Genomic DNA, 17,265 nt, shown 5'->3' with positions numbered 1-17,265 from the left:
GCCAGCTGCAGCACCAGCCCTGTTATTTGTCCTTCCCCAGAGCAACCTCCTGGCCCTCTGGGGCTGAGGATAAGCCCACGGTGCCAGTGCCACTCACCAGACCCACTCATGGCTGCCAAGGCCATTTGCCCCCAGGAATGTCACCTGTAGGGCTGGTGGGATCCACAGGCAGAGCTGCCCCAGGAGGGCACAGCAGGGCCTCCCCTGGAGCCAGGGCAGCTGGGCTGGCATCTCTCCTGATACCTGCTGTCCTGATGGCAAACAGAATTGTGGCAGACTGGTGGGAGAAACAACTCCAACTCTCTGTGGACTTTCCTGAGGAATTAGGGATAATTAAAGGCAGTAGGAGGTCTCCTTACTGGAGCACCACTCTCCATCCTGGGGAAGAGCAACCCTGGAGCAGCCCTGGGAGGGCTCCTTTTCCCATCACAGAATGGTTTGGATTAAAAGGGGCCTCTAAAGCTCATCCAGTCCAGCTGCCCTGCCATGGGCAGGGACACCTTTCACCAGACCAGGCTGAGCAGAGCTCCATCCAACCTGGCCTTTAATGCCACCAGGGATGGGGCATCTTCTCCCCTACCATGGGAGGACAAGGAACATCCATAGGGCACTTCAGGGATCATAAAATTCCAGTTTCTGCACAGGGGAGGGAAAGCTCCTGCCTTGGCCAAGGGACAGCAATGCTGCTCCCTGCTGAGGACAGCCTGGCCAGGTAGACATGGCCTTTCTTGAGGTGCTCCCAAAGACTGGCTGCTCCTTTGATCCTGCTCAAGGAAAGATGATCCTTTGAGCAGGAGCATCCTGCAGCCTCCCCAGCTGTGCAGGACTATCATCTCAGTTACACCTAAAATAGAGCAGAGCATTTGCCTCTTTCACTTTGTGTGGAGACAGCGATAATTAGAACAAAGAGGAGCCTGAACTTTGCAGTGATGGGAACTTCAGTGGGGAGGAATCACACTGGCAGGAAAATCAATCCTCTGCAAAAAGGGAAAAGAAAAAACCCAACCCATGAGGCCAGAGCTCTTCAATGAGACTAACAGCATGTTCAGCCCAATTTGGGGGCCCCAATTAGATAGCTCAGATTAAACAAAGACTGGCAGAAGATCTGCCTGGAAAAAAAGAAATCTGACCTAAATAAGATATTTTCAAAGATGAGATCAGCATGGAGAGCAGCTGTGGCCCGCACATCCACTCTCAGCTGGGTCTAGGTCTGCACCAAGCAGCTCCATCCTGCTCTGGCTGGCCACAGCAGCACTGGCAGCAGTGGCAGGAGGGCCAGGCCTGCAGGGGAGGCACAGCCATCAGGTGAGACATCCCAGAGGGAGTTAACACAGCACACACTGCAGAAATATTAATTCAGCCCTCTTGATCATAATCCTAAGGATGTAATTTTAGAAATCACAGCTCATCGGGAATTACTCACTGAACCTGGAAACAACAGGCTGGAAGGAAGAAGTACAAGTGCTCCTGCCAGCCACTGCTCAAAACCAGCAGGAGACAGGAGCCAGCCTGGAGAGGGAGCAGAGCCACCACCTTCAGGGCCACTGGACCCAGACCAGCACTGCAGGACAGCCTGGGAAACTCTGGCAGCACCAAGGGGTGCAAAGGGCTGAGAGGTGACAGAGAGCACCCAGCAGAGTGGGGTCACTGCAGAGTGGGGTCACTGCTGCCAGCCATGCTCACCCTCCCATGGCCGGGGCTCTGCTGCACGTGCAGCACCCCAGGGCTGCTCTGCTCTCCTGCTCCAGCAGAATGAAGCCTCCACCTGCCCACATGGCACAGGAGCCTGAGCCAGGCACAGCACCCCCAAACTCCTGCAGTAAACTCAGCCCCTCAGTGATGGACACATTTTGGAATCAGCACAGGATACTGTGTGGCTTGGGTCTGTGGTGGGTCTTTTTCTGCTCCCCAGCACCACTCATCCCCTGCACACAGAGGGCTTGGGCAGCCCAGCCCATCCCCTCTGATCCTCAAACCTTCTGCCAGAGTCAGGAGCTCTGGGAATTCACCTGCAGCTCACTGGGAATGAGAGCACAAGGAGAGGCTGTGTAAGCACCTCTCGGGCTCCTGCTGCAGCAGTGCCCCTGGATCTGAGGCACAACCCCTTCTGAGCCAGATCCAGACCTTGGTGCAGGCCAGCAGCATCCTCACAGCTTGCCAGGAGAGCTCTGCCAAGGCAGGGAGCCACAGAACCCTGCCAGGGGCAATGCAGCTCACCCAGCACTTACAAGCTGGGAGGGAGCTTCTGTGGGAGAGAAATCACTGCCCGTGGAGCTGGGGGGCTGCAGGGGGTCAGGGATGTGTTTAGGGTGTCCTGCCTATCCCACAGGGCTGTGTTGGGGATGACTGTACATCCCCTACACCCTGCCCCTGCACCCTGCTGGGCTCAGCCAGGGATGGAGACCCAGCAGTGCTGTCACCTCTGGAGCCCAGCAATCACCTCTGGGAAGGGGGCTTGGGTGGGCTTGTGGAGGGGACCATGGCTGGGACAGGGACTGCCACTGCCACTGTCACTGTCACTGCCACTGCCACAGCTGGGTGTGTACCGTACCTGCAGGGCCCAGAATGGAGAGCTCCAAGTGCTAAAGTCAGCCTCTTGTTTGTGGAAATACATCCTTGGGTTTCATCATGGCTTTTGTAGACTATTAAATCCGTCTGAGGTGTTTGGGTGGACAGAAGTTGTCCCAGCTCCGCAGCCCACCTGGGGCTGGCCAGCATCACCCCGGGCACGCTCCGTCCTCCTTCCTGCCGCGGCATCCTCAGGAAATGACACAGCCGTGCTGAACAACCTTGCTGTGACCCAGCCGTCCGGGCCGGAGGCGAGGATGGCCAGACACACTCCACTCACTGGAACAAATGATTCCTCTGTCCCTCAGCATCGCCTCCAGCCTCGAATCCCCCACCTCAAAGGAGCAGCAGAGCCCCCCCAGCCCCGCGGGCTGCAGCCCATGCTCCCCATCTGAAATTCAATTAAGGCAAACATTATTTTGCTGTCACCCAGTCAGGAAGGATTCCAGCACCCTGCGCATGGCCTGCGGGGGGAGGAAAACAATTCCCCTGCAGAGGGAGGGGAGCGCTCCCTCCCAGCGCCGCCCGATTGGGGCACCTTTCACAGCAGCGCTCAGGTTAGAGCCGGGGCGATGGGTGAGTCCTCAGTGAGTGTCACTGCTCCTCAGCCCCAGGTTAGAGCCAGGTAAATCCTCAGTGAGTGTCACTGCTCCTCAGCCCCAGGTTAGAGCCGGGTGAATCCTCAGTGAGTGTCACTGCTCCTCAGCCCCAGGTTAGAGCCGGGTGAATCCTCAGTGAGTGTCACTGCTCCTCAGCCCCAGGTTAGAGCCAGGTGAATCCTCAGTGAGTGTCACTGCTCGGCCCCAGGTTAGAGCCGGGTAAATCCTCAGTGAGTGTCACTGCTCGGCCCCAGGTTAGAGCCGGGTAAATCCTCAGTGAGTGTCACTGCTCGGCCCCAGGTTAGAGCCGGGTGAATCCTCAGTGAGTGTCACTGCTCGGCCCCAGGTTAGAGCCGGGTAAATCCTCAGTGAGTGTCACTGCTCGGCCCCAGGTTAGAGCGGGTGAATCCTCAGTGAGTGTCACTGCTCCTCAGCCCCAGGTTAGAGCCGGGTAAATCCTCAGTGAGTGTCACTGCTCCTCAGCCCCAGGTTAGAGCCAGGGTGTTGGGTGAATCCTCAGTGAGTGTCACTGCTCCTCAGCCCCAGGTTAGAGCCGGGTGAATCCTCAGTGAGTGTCACTGCTCCTCGGCCCCAGGTTAGAGCCGGATGAGTCCTCAGTGAGTGTCACTGCTCAGCCCCAGGTTAGAGCCAGGGTGTTGGGTGAATCCTCAGTGAGTGTCACTGCTTGGCCCCCGAGCCTCCAGGGTGAGCACAAATGAGTCAGAGCAGCCAGGAGAGGAGAGGACCCTGCTGGTGGTGGGGATCAGCCCAGGACCACGGGGATGCTCAGCTGCTGCTCCTGGGAGTGGGCACAGCACAGGGGAACCCCACAGAAACTGAACCACCTCCTCCTCCCTCACCTCCAACCTGCAGCAGAAATTACACTCTAATTTCTGCAAAAATGATAAGTTTAATTTGAAAGGGCATAATTCTTAATTTATGTGTTGTCATGAACAAAGACAGCAAAAGTAGGTCATTTCATTATCTGCTGCCTGAGTATTTTGCCAAGGAGCCAAGACATAAAGCTAAACAAAATCATCACCCAAGGTTTGGGATTTGTTTGTGGAAAAAAAAAATATTATGGTTATTTTTCTACTTGCTTGATTTGCACATCTTGGATAGCAGAGCATATTTAGCTTGGCTTTAAAGCATGCATTTATTGTGACTGTCATATTTGATAGTGCTGCCTATAGTCAAAGAGCAATCTTTCATGGATACACTGTCTCAATTTATAATTCAATATCACAGCTTTGAGAACTCATACAATAAGTCAGCCAACAACAAAAAGCCTAAAATGTCTGTATGCAAATAAACATGTCAGTGCATGAATGAGCACCTTCCAGGAAGGGCCTGCCAGCTCTCTCCTTGCTGCAAACCTCCCAGCCAGCTGAAGGACAGGAGGCATGAGCAGCCCAGCAGCCCCTGGGAGCCGTGCCCAGGCCCTGCCAGCCTCCCTGAGCACTTGAGGAGATGCTTCCAGGGCAGGGAGAACAGCTCCCACCACCTGTGCTGGGACTGCTCCAGGCACCTCACCCCTCTGAGCAGCACCCAGGGGCACCTCGGTCACCCTGAGGCTCACCAAGGCCTGGCTTTTCCTCAGAGAGCAGAGGAAGGGCCTGCACCACCCTTGGGACGGGCACAGCCAGGCCTGGGTGAGCAGCAGTGGCTCAGGGGGAGCCTCCAGGGCACTGAATCCCACTGCTCCCTGTGTGCCCCCAGCCCTCTGCCCACAGCTGGGAGCCCCCTGAAACCCCAACCCTCAGCCCTGTGGGATGGTCCCAGCCCTGTGTCCTGGGTTCTTGGCTGATCTCTGGGGCACTGCAGCCCCGTGCTGGGGGTGTTTGAGTCTCCAGCCTCACCTCCTGCATGGTTCCACACTGCTGCAGCCTGGCTTCCCACTCCTCCCAGTGCTACTGCACTGTGCTCAAGGCTGCTGAGAAATGAACCTGTGGGCAGCACAGCTCTGCTCAGCCCCAGGAACAATTCCTGTCATGGAGAGGACACAAACCCACAGACAGAGCATCCCAACCCCTGCTGAGCATCCCAACCCCTGCTGAGCATCCCAACCTCTGCTGCTCCTCGATGAGAGGGAACAGCTGGAGCTTATCTATCCTGTGTCCATCTGCAGCCAAATTTGGGGTGGTTTGGGGCTGTCTTCAGGGATGCTGAGCTGACAACCTCTGCTGTCACAAAACCTGTGCAAAAGCACACAGGGCAGCACATTCCAGAAGTAAGCATCCTGTGGGGATGGAGGAGGGGACCCCAAAACTTCCAGGGGTGAATCTCAGCTGCCCTGAGAGCACAGAGCTGCCTCAGCTGCTTGCAGGTGACACAGACCCTCCTCATCCCCATGCCAGGGCCAGGCAGTGGATCTGGTACCCAGCCTCCCACCAAGGGCAATTCCCTGCACATGGGGGTGGGGGTAGGGGGTGGCTGCAAGACCCTCACCTGGCTCAGGAACCACCAGCAGAGCCTTGAGAGCAAAGCTGTGCCATTGGCATGAGCACCCACTGCTCATTCTGCCTGCAGAGCATGGCAGCTCCAGCAGATTTTGGCAGATTGTTTGCAATCAGTCAACAAAGAGTGGAGAAAATCCTAAATCTTGAGCAATTCTGATCACAGCTGAGGAAATTGTGGCATTCTCAGACAAGAGGCTCAGTGGGTAATTCACAGCATCCTCAACAGACTTGAGGATGCTGTGAATTACTGCCTTAATCTGCACAGAGAAACTGCCTGGCCACCTCCTGCCATCACCAGGGGATGATTCCTGGTTTTCCTTCTTCAGCACTTGGTGGTGGAAAAGTCCCCATCATCTTTGAAGCTCTGCTCCACCTGCTTGTTATTGCCCAGTTTTAGGAGCTCCCTGGGCAGGCACAATGTGACCCAGCTCACCCCAAGGAGCTCCAGAGATAATCAGTGCTTTCTACCTGGCTCCTCACTAGACCTGCATCCCCTGATTCCCCTGAGAGGAGGTTTGGAGGAGGTTTCACAGACCTTGACCCAAGGCCACCCTTTTCAAGCCAAGGTGATGATCTGGCAGAGCAGGGACTCAATTGCTCAGAGCCCTAAAGGACATCCTGTGGTCATTGTGCCTCCTCTAAGACATGGATTTCATTTCCAGTGGGTTGGATCCTGATGAATACTTGCATTTTCTTCCAGCAGACAGCCCGATCCATAAGCATTAAATAAGAGTGAACAGTTTTCCTTTTGCCCACTGACGTATAAAATGGGTTTGTGTGAGGATTAGGGAGCAGAGGTGGGAAACATCTTTATCTGCTAATGATCCTGTGAATTATACATGTTTAGTATTCATGCATCTGAAGGAGAGGCAAACATAGCCATTTTATGTGGAATGACCTTTACCAGCAGCCAATACATTTACATTTAATTTAGAATTACAATTACTGGGTCAACTTGGGAGCAAGTGGAACTTAGATTTATGGAGAAGAGACAAAAATTGTTCTTTCTGCCTTCACCAGCAAAATACGGATTTTCCTCTTAAATAACCCCCTCAAACCCGATGTCCAGCAGAGACCTGGAGCATCCCCAATGCATTTGAGCAGCAGCACTTACATATTTTGGCTGGGTGAAATGTGGGGACTGTAAGTTTGGTCCATTGCCCATCAGAGCGTGGCTCGGGCTTTGGTCAGGCAGGACCAAGGAGCTTCCATCGCCCTCTGCTGCCCGTGGGAAGGAGCCAGGGGCAGCACCGAGGGGCAGCACCTCCGCTGGACGCTGGGAAATGGCCCTGGCTCTGGGCCCAGCTTCTGCGGTGGAGCAGCTGCCTCTGAGCCTGGAAAGGCAGCGATTGTCCAGGGCCAGCTCAGCTCCTGAGCTTGCACTGAGGGCTTGGTTTGGGTTGTCACCCTCCGGAGGGGTGGCCCTGGCAAGAGGGGACCCAGCAGGACCTTTCCTCAATGACCCTTCCTGTACATCCAGCCAGGCTTGTCCTGCTCACAGCTTGTTCAGGTCACCACCCTAAAGGGCTCTGAGGTGCCTGTAGTAGTAGTAATAATAATAATAATAATAATAATAATAATAATAATAATAATAATAATAATAATAATAATAATAATAATAATAATAACAGTAATAATAATAATAGTAACAATAACAATAATAATAATAATAATAATATAAAAAAACAAGCACTGCATCTTGGCAGGGTTATTGCAGGTGTTCCTGCCAGTACTGAGCCATCACTGCTGGTCATTGATGGCGTCTGGTGGCACCAGGGCACCTCTGGGTGTTTGGGAAGGGTTAGGAATGGTGTCCCCACCATTGTCACAGCTTCCTGCAGAACTGGGAGGAGAGGGGAGGTGCAGCTGTAGCCAAGGGACTTCCTGGAGTGCAGGGGGAAAGGAGAAAATGGCCCGTGCCAGGCAATAACTCAGCACCCCGGCCCCAAACCAGCAAATTCAGCTGATGTTTAATTCACACACGAAGAGCACAAAGCCCAGCACAGCCTGGGAGCCCACGGGACAAACCCCGCACATGGGGAGCCCCCTCCTACGCCTCCAGAGCCGTCTCCTGTATTTATTCCCGAGCCCTGCCAGGTGCCAGCAGAGCGGGCCACCCTGAGCTCAGTAATCACTCAGCCCTGCAGGCACTAAAGGCGATTTCCCGTTCCAGCCCCCGGGTGTGCCATGGATGGAGCGCAGGAGCGGCCCCGGGTGCTCCGCCCGCCCGGCCCGGGGCTGGGGCCGCGTCCGGCTCCGGCTCCTCCGCCCTGCCCGCAGTGCCCTGAGAGCATCACTGCCCTGCCTGCGGTGCCCTAAGAGAGCATCACCGCCCTGCCCCGCAGTGCCCTGAGAGCATCACCGCCCTGCCCGCAGTGCCTGTGAGAGCATCACCGCCCTGCCCCGCAGTGCCCTGAGAGCATCACCGCCCTGCCCGCAGTGCCTGTGAGAGCATCACCGCCCTGCCCGCAGTGCCCTGAGAGCATCACCGGCCTGCCCGCAGTGCCCTGAGAGCATCACCGCCCTGCCCCGCAGTGCCTGTGAGAGCATCACCGCCCTGCCCCGCAGTGCCTGTGAGAGCATCACCGCCCTGCCCGCAGTGCCCTGAGAGCATCACCGCCCTGCCCCGCAGTGCCCTGAGAGCATCACCGCCCTGCCCCGCAGTGCCTGTGAGAGCATCACCGCCCTGCCCCGCAGTGCCCTGAGAGCATCACCGCCCTGCCCCGCAGTGCCTGTGAGAGCATCACTGCCCTGCCCCGCAGTGCCCTGAGAGCATCACCGCCCTGCCCCGCAGTGCCTGTGAGAGCATCACCGCCCTGCCCCGCAGTGCCCTGAGAGCATCACCGCCCTGCCCCGCAGTGCCTGAGAGAGCATCACTGCCCTGCCCCGCAGTGCCTGTGAGAGCATCACCGCCCTGCCCGCGGTGCCTGTGAGAGCATCACCGCCCTGCCCGCAGTGCCTGTGAGAGCATCACCGCCCTGCCCGCAGTGCCCTGTGAGAGCATCACCGCCCTGCCCCGCGGTGCCCTAAGAGAGCATCCCTGCCCTGCCCCGCAGTGCCTGTGAGAGCATCACCGCCCTGCCCGCAGTGCCCTGTGAGAGCATCCCCGCCCTGCCCCGCAGTGCCTGTGAGAGCATCACCGCCCTGCCCCGCAGTGCCCTGTGAGAGCATCACCGCCCTGCCCCGCAGTGCCTGTGAGAGCATCCCCGCCCTGCCCGCAGTGCCCTAAGAAAGCATCACCGGCCTGCCCGCAGTGCCCTGAGAGCATCACCGCCCTGCCCGCAGTGCCCTGAGAGCATCACCGCCCTGCCGGCAGTGCCCTGTGAGAGCATCACCGCCCTGCCCGCGGTGCCCTAAGAGAGCATCACCGCCCTGCCCGCAGTGCCTGTGGGAGCATCACTGCCCTGCCTGCGGTGCCCTGAGAGAGCATCACTGCCCTGCCAGAGCCCCACGGTCTCGGGGCCTTTCTGGGTCGCTGCAACCCCGAGATTGTTAAAAGTCTCTTTTCTCAGCCCGGGCGCTTGAAGAATGAGTCAGAGCTCTTCAGTTCTTGGTCTCAAGGTTGTTTATTGTATCTTATCTGTAAAAAATTTTCTCCTGCCCTGCCGAGGTCCATCCAGCAGGACAGTTCCAGGCACTCTGCCTGCCCCCAGGGCAGGGTTATGTCTTCATTCTGAAAACTACGTGTACAATGTTTACAATTACTTTCCAATACCTATCACCTATGTTAGACAGTGAGCTTCTACTCTAAACCAATCTAAAAGTGCCAACATCACAGCAGAAGATGGAGGCCAAGAAGAAGAAGAAGGAGAAAGGCTGGACACACCCAGATCCCTCCATCTTGCCCCCCTGAACCCTCATACCAAAAACCCCAAAATCTACTTTTCCACCCCATGATAAATTCACTATCATTCTACTTAATTTGTCATGGCTTGCAGATCTTCATCTAAGGTTGGTAACTTGCTCCATGGGTCATAATCAAAACCACACAGGCATTCTGGGCTCTGTGCCAGGGTCTCTGACCCCCCTGGCAGGGGTCTGGGCTGCTCGGGACAGCCAGAGGGATGTGCTGGGTTCTGACACTGCGGTGCCCTGCGACAGCCGGCACCCTTGTCCAGGCTGGGAAAAGCCTCTGGCATTGCTGCTATCCCTGGAACCACACAGCCAGCACAGGCTGCTATAGGAGCCTCTTCGAACCAGGTCTCATAAGCTCTTGGAGGTCTATAACACACTTAAGATAGCTCAGCTACCCTTAGAGGCATGAAAATCAGCAAGATGGCTTCTGTTGTAGTATTGGAAACAAAAAGGTTTAATAAAAGGTAAAATAACAAACAGAGAAAAACCGAGCCAGGTGCAGGAGGTCCTTGCTCCTGGTAAAACACCTTACAAAAGAGATTTGTTTCTTTGTTCACTTATCTTTCTAGCAAATTGCCCAGGCAGGACTTTTTAGCTTCTGTCCAATTAGCTATCCTTAAATTTGAGGTGAGGTCCCCTAGGCCTATGAGGTGGCTTTTCCACCTAATTGAGGAGAGAAACTTCTGGGCTTTTCTTTTTGAAGAGACAAAGGATAGTTTTGTCACTTTGTGACAGAAGGGGCCCTCAAGAGAGGGCACATTCCTATACAGGGCTACCCAGCCCCACTGCTGGGCTGTGCTCTGGCCATGGCCAGCTGGAGCGGTGGCCAAATAAAAAGCAGAAAACCCAGGCTAGATGAGTGTCCAGCCAACCTCCAGCCAGTAAGGCACTTCCCCAACACGAAGTCAGGGCCTTGTGCCCAAGGCGATGCCAAGCCTTGCGGATGTCGGCCGCTGGGATTCTCCAAGGTCGCAGGACGAAAGGAAGAGGCGGCTCTCAGTCTCTTCGGGGTAGGAGGTTTTATTGGTAGGGTACGCGGGGGGTAGCGAGGAAGAAGCTGAGAGCCCCGAGGCAGGGAAAGCCTCGTGTTTTAAAGAGGGTGGGAGGGGTGAAAGATAGCAAATCAGAGAAGGATACATTAAGGATTGGCGTAATCAGAGAACCAATCAAACACAGTTGTGGGAGGGACCCTGGCCCCTAACCCAATCACCCGACACCCTGGCCCGAACTTTCTAGAAAAAGAGGCAGGGGTGTCGAGTGACAGGCAGGCAGCCAGGGGTGGGGAACAAGAAAGATACATTTAGTAACCAAGACAACTGGGGAGGGGTTTGGGGATTGACACAAACTGGTAACAGGGCAGGACCTTCTGAGAGAACAATGGGGGGAAACCGAGCAAACATAAAACGCACCACAGCAGCCAGCATCTGCCCTGTGGCCACCAAGGGAAAGTGAGACAGCCTGCAATGTCCCTACTCCCCAGCCACAATGTCCCTACTCCCACAATGTCCCTGCTCCCACAATGTCCCTGCTCCCAGAAGATGCCCACTGGGGTAGGGAGGGATGAAGGACAGGGATTGTGAGGATGAGCTGGATGTCAGCCCCCCAGAGCCCCTGGGGGAACACCAAGACACCTTTAATGGCCCTGGGCCTGTGGGAAGCCCAGGGTGGGCAGCAGGAGCAGGCACAGCATGAGTGTCCCTGCAGCTGCAGCTGCTGCTGGAAGGGTGGCAAAGCTTGAAGGCACATTGTGGTAAGCAACAGGGTTTTCCTGTACATATAGATGACATAGAAATATAATCATTCTTTTTTCTATAGAAATATATAGATAGACATGTTTTATCATTACATATTTGTATAGAAATATATAAATGATATAGCAAATATATATCCATCTTTAGTTCTTCCCTGTGAGGGTGGGGAGGCCATGGCACAGAGTGCCCAGAGCAGCTGTGGCTGCCCCCGGATCCCGGGAAATACCCAAGGCCAGGCTGGACAGGGCTTGGAGCAGCCTGGGATAGTGGAAGGTGTCCCTGCCATGGCAGGGATGGAATGAGCTGAGCTTTAAGTTCCCTTCCAACCCAAACCAGTCTATGATTCTATGATATAATGTTTCTATAATCTAGAAATACATATAGAATACTATATTTTTCAGTGAGTTTCTGAACATGCACAGTTCACATCAAGGAGAAGGGGGAACCCAGCCCCTGGGCTCCATGAGGGTCCCAGGGGGCTCCCCCTGTGTCCCCAGCCCACCTGGTGCATGGCCAGGGCCTTTCCTCCTGGCTCCTTCATTCCCAGCACAGCAGGAGAAGCTGATCCTGAGCCAGGGCTAATTGGAAGCCATATCAGAGCATGAGTCAGGGAGCTGATCACAGCACAGCGCTGCTTCACCATCCCGCTGGACAAAGGCACGCTCCCCTAAATCCATTACTGGAATTTTATTTTCAAGCTTGTCATGCAGCTGAAAAGGTTGTGAAGCTGTTTGGACGTTGCCCTGCAGGGGAATTTAGCTGAAGAGCTGCTTTCTCTAAGGCAGCACCTTCATCTCTCATCTCTGTGATCAGATCAGCACTGAGGCTCAAAGTTCATGTTGTGTCACCAAAAGCCACCTCACAGGACACACAGAGCACTGCTGACTCTGGTGCCTGCACAGGGCTCTCCTCCATGGGGAGATGGTGGCTGTTCCCAGCAGCTGCAAGCAGCTCCATCCAGGAATCCCCTGGGCACTGCTCTCCCCATCAAACTAAACCTTGCTCTCGTTCATGTGGGTCTGAGTTCAGAGCCCGCCCAGATTTTGGCCCCACAGTAACATGTGTAAGCACAGCTCCAAAATTCACCTTTTCCATGATGTTTGGAAAGATTTCTCCAAGCAAATCTTGGAAATCTTGGAAAGATTTCTCCAAGCAAATGCCCAGCACTCTCCTGAAGAGCTCAGGCACGTGCTGGCCAGTGCTCTGTGCCCCATTCCCCTAAGGGCAGGTGGGGGCAGAGCTCTGCTGACTCAGAGCTGGCTGCTCCACTCAGGAGGTCAAGAGAGGAGCTGCCCTGAGCTGCTCAGGAACAAGGAATCATTGCAGGGGCAAGAGGTCTGGGCAGGATCACAGGAGAGGGAATGGCAGCCTGGAGCCTGGGATCAGACATCTGGGCTGGTGACAGGCTTTTCTCCAGCTGAGAGAGAAGGAACTTCTCCAGCTCCAACAGGAGCTGCTGGCATTTGAATAACCTCCCAATGGGTGTCAGACCTGGCAGAATATCACACAGTTCATGGACTGGCCTGGCTATGGCAGTACCCAAATGAAAAGGTTCATTACCACTCTGGGTCACTGGCAGTGCTGCTCCCTCCCTCGGGCAGAGGCTCAGAGCTCCTGGGTCTCAAACCTCTTGTAGAGCCCAAAGTCCCTCTCCAAGCACTCAGAGAGGGTGACAAGCTGGTTGGCCTCTGCCTGGCAGGGACAGTCATTTCCCTGGGGGCAAACACGGGCCAGGAGCTGGTGGCTTTTCCAGCACTGTGCATCACACACTGCTCAGAGGAGCAAGCCCTCTGCCAAGTCCCCTTCAGCCTCTTCTGGGCTTCTCCCACCCAAGCATGAGCCAGCCCAGCAGACCCCATCTCCTTCACCGTGGCAGGGCCAGGGACAGCAGGAAAACAGCACAGATCTATTTAAAAGCATTTAAAGCCTGAGCTAAGCCCCAAACTATCCATTTCCTTAAACAGACTGCTTGGAAGAGCTCCAGCTGGGCCATTAGCTCAGGTGAGTTCTCCACCATCCAGCCACATCACTTTTCTGCTTCATAAAAAGAAATACATTAAAAATACGTATTTGCCCCTGAAATTAGCTTCAGCAGCACTGAGCATCCCTGGAGTGATGAGCTTCACTCCACACACCCAGCTGCTTTCTGTGGAAAATCTTATTTTGAGTTAAGATAATAATCTGGGCAGGGTTTGGTTAACCCTTGCATCCCACAGTGTGGCTGGCACCAGCAGCAGAGGGAACATCCTGAGTGTGTCCAGTCCTGGCTTGGCTGTGAGGATGCCCCCACTGAAGCCACGTGCTCTTCTACCTAAAAGGATTTCTTCAGTCACAGAGGCAGACACAGCCAAGCTAAAGAACACCCAGGTGAGGTGAGATCCAGCCTTTCCTACATGCTGCTCTGCCTGAGTGCCACAGGGACTGGCCCTAAGTGAAGGGTGCAGGGCAGTGAGAATCACTCCATGCCCAGGCTTGCACTGTGCAGCAGAGCCCAGGGTATTGATGTCCTCCTGAGCTGCCCTGTGGCACTCAGCATTGCTCTCTGAGGTGCTTCTCAAACAGCCCATCCATTTTCCCAGCTCCCTGGCCATGTTCCAAGGTCTTCTCATCTCTGTTTCTCATGTGAGACATTGAGGCAGGGTGCGCACAGCCACTCGCTCCCTACTGCCCATTGGAGCCACCTGAGGATGTGGAACTTCCAGAGGCTCTGAGGTGCAAAGCAGAGCTCCAGCTCTTGCTGGGCCTGCTTGCTGGGCTCCAGGGTCATTTTCTCCCCACTGAGGGAAGATGCAGTGATGGGAGCCACTGGTATCTTGGTGAGCCAGCAAAAGAAATGGCAACTCCTGACTGGCACTGCCAGGGCTGCCATGGATGAGGCTCTCCCAGGGGTGATGTGGGGCTGGTGGCTTCGCTGTGACCCTGGACAGGAGGAGGTCTGCAGCCAGGGCTGAGGTGCAGCTCCTCCTCCATCTCCTCGATGGTCATCCATGAAACAGGGCCTCACCTCACCCTGCTGAGGACCCAGGGCCAGGGAGCATCACCCAGGGCATCACCTTGTCACAGAGGGCACCAAGAGCATCACTTGGGGCACAGCAGGAGGAATGATAGCTCTGGGTCCTACACAGAGTGTTTGTGCACAGGGGGACTGTGCACAGAGCAGCCTGGGCTGCAGGAGCAGCTTTCTCCTCTCCCAGTGCCCCTGGCAGCAGCTGTACCAGTCCCTGAACCTCTGTGAGGACCCTGCATGACCCAGGAGCAGGTTTTGCTGGGATGGATCCCCCCAGGGCTGTGGCAAGGTGGGCACGAGGTTTCTGGATGCTGTTCCCTCCAGTTTGTGCACTGAGCAGGGAGAACCTGACAGAGCTGCAGGGATTTCCAGGAGAGGTAGTTTCACCAAGCCTGGCATCATTTCAGCACATTTCAAATAAGTGGCAGAGACCTTCCAGGGAGCCTGGGAAGCATAAGAGATGCTCATGGGCCCAGCAGGGCTGAGATCTGATAAAGGCAAAGGCTCAGACTGATAAGCCTCAAGTTAATTGGCAAAAAGATGTGATTAGTGACCCACTGTGGGCAGGCAAAGAGCCCAGCACCCAGCAGAAATAATCTGCTTACGAGGGGAGTGTCACCAGCATTTCCAGTTCCCTGAGAGCAGCTGGAGAGTCAAAGGAGAGTCACTCTGGCAGGGCTGATTTTGGCCCTGTGCCTTAGTTGGGAAGACAGGTGTCTGCTCTGGAGGGTGGCTGCAGTGTCCCCTCACTCTGCTCTGGCTCCCACCCTGCCCTGTCTGCTGCAGACGAACCAGCAAGGGCCCATTCCCAACAAAATGATAGCCCAGGGAGCAGTGACTCATGCTGGGGATGACTCATGAAATCACACTGAGCCACAGCTTTTTCTGCTTGGGGACAGAGGCAAAGGCCATCTCTGCCCTTGGAGGGGATCGTGGCTGTTCCCAGTGTTACCCTGGAACAGCCTTTCCCAGGCTGGGCACTGATTCTGCCCTCTCTAGCAGGGATGCCCAAAACTGAGTTTCCCTTATTGTCATGGTTATGAGATGAGCATTTTCCACAGAAAATCACTTTTTAAAGAGTGTAAGTAACATGGCCAACATGACAGGGGTGGTTGCAAGTGTTTGTGACAGCTCCTAGGCCATTGAGGCAAGCAGCTGGCTCAGAGCATCCCCTTCTCTCCAGCACAGGTGCTGGAAGGAGAGACCCTTCCAGGGGAGGAAATGTGGGTGTTGAAGAGTGAAGAGTGAAGAAATGTCCTTCTCCTCCAAATCAAGGAGGACATGGAGCAGATTTCTGCCACTGGTGGAAAGGAATAGGAGACAAAGTAAGATCAAACATCCAGGCCCCCATGCAGCTGTGGGAATCCTGAGGGCTGCAGAGATCAGCTCTGTCCCCATGGAGGCTCTGTCCCCAGCCTCCATGTGGTGACACAGCTGGAGACACTGACCTGGAGGGACACCAGGTGAAAGGGACACCCAGCTGCAGCAGCACCTCCAGTACAGCTGTGTGCCACCACAGCCATCACTGGTGGCTCTCTGCAGCCAGGCCCCAGCCTGCATAAACAGTGATGGAGCTATGAGGGGTTTCTCACTTTGTGGCAGATTTTTCCCTTCCCTTTCCCAGAAGAGACTTCATTGCCAATTTAAAAATATCATTTACAACCGAGAAACTCTCCACCTTGCCTTTGGGCATGAATTTTTCCTCCTGCTTGGCTCAGCCCACTGAGCACCCAGGGTTATTTCATGGCCTCTTCTGGTGGCACTGTGAATAATTTGCTTCCAAGGGCACGATGGGACAGGCTTCATGTGAGCTTTTCCTCCACTTCCCCTTGTGTAATGGATCATCTTCTAGAAATGTGGAGAGCAATGATGAATTCCTGGCAGGACAGAGGGATTAGTCTGGGGGAGACTGTGATGAAGCAGTTGAGGAGCTTCCTGAACAGAGAAGCTGCAGCTGCACTGGAGAATAACAAGAGCATCCACTTGTTCAGAAGAGGTGTTAAGATCTTTTGCCCTGTGTTTAGTCTGAGAGCTGCACTGTGGATTAAGCAAAGACATTTGCACCTTTCTTTTAATAAGGGCATCTGACTCTCCTTCATTATTAAATACCAGGCTCTTATTAGAAGCTGAAAAAGGATAAGTAGTATTTTTTCTTTTATTTTACCATTTATTTCCTTCTCTCCTGGGTACTCCTCCTGCTCTGATACCAGAGTTTTCTGGAGGACACATGGGAACATCTTCATCCAGTGCCACCAAAGGACCATAATGCAGGAGACTCCTCTTTCACAAATGGCAGTTTTATAATTTTGCCACAAAATTCATCACAAAATCACCTATTTCCCCTAAAAGACTTTGAAACCTTGTGAAAGAAAAGCCAAGCTTGTTCAGAAGCAGCTCCCATTGCCAGCACTGTCCCCAGGGTATGTCCCAGGGGGGCCAGGAGGGGTTTGCAGACCCCAGCCAGCAGGGACAGTTCTCCTCATTCATGCTCATCACAAAACTGCACCACTCTTTTGCTGGCTGCTCTCCTGGTTGCATTTTGCTTTGAGCTGGAAGCAGCTCCTGTTGTGACACCTGAAGCCACAGCCCAGCTTGGTGGGACGTGGCCAGGCTGCTCAGCCCATGTCCCCAGGCACCCACGGGCTGGTGCCACCGTCCCTCCTGTGCAGCAGCGTGGAAAGCGCTGGGCCAGCGTTGCCATTCAGTGCTGCCTATTTATATCTGAGAGGGAGATGAGGACCAGCCGTGCAGCTGAGCCAGCCCCTGCGAGTGGGGGATATTTTTAAGCTCTGGTTTTGAAGAGGTTGGTAATGAACCCACAGCTTTGCTCAGCAGCAGCTGCACCCACTCCCCTGCCCCTGCCCCGGCCTCTGCCCCTTCTGCGGGGTCAGGACCCGGCCCAGCCCGGGGATGCTCCAGGGGAGCTGTGTTTGTGCTGGGCTCTGAGCAGGGGGTCAGGGCACAGCTCGGCTCTGGCACAGCCCTGCTGGCTGCAAAACCCAGAGCCTGGCCCAGCGCCGGGCTCT

The sequence above is a fragment of the Molothrus aeneus genome, chromosome 15 (genome assembly GCF_037042795.1).
Source record: "Molothrus aeneus isolate 106 chromosome 15, BPBGC_Maene_1.0, whole genome shotgun sequence".
Classification (NCBI taxonomy): domain Eukaryota; kingdom Metazoa; phylum Chordata; class Aves; order Passeriformes; family Icteridae; genus Molothrus; species Molothrus aeneus.
This window is presented reverse-complemented; position numbering follows the sequence as displayed.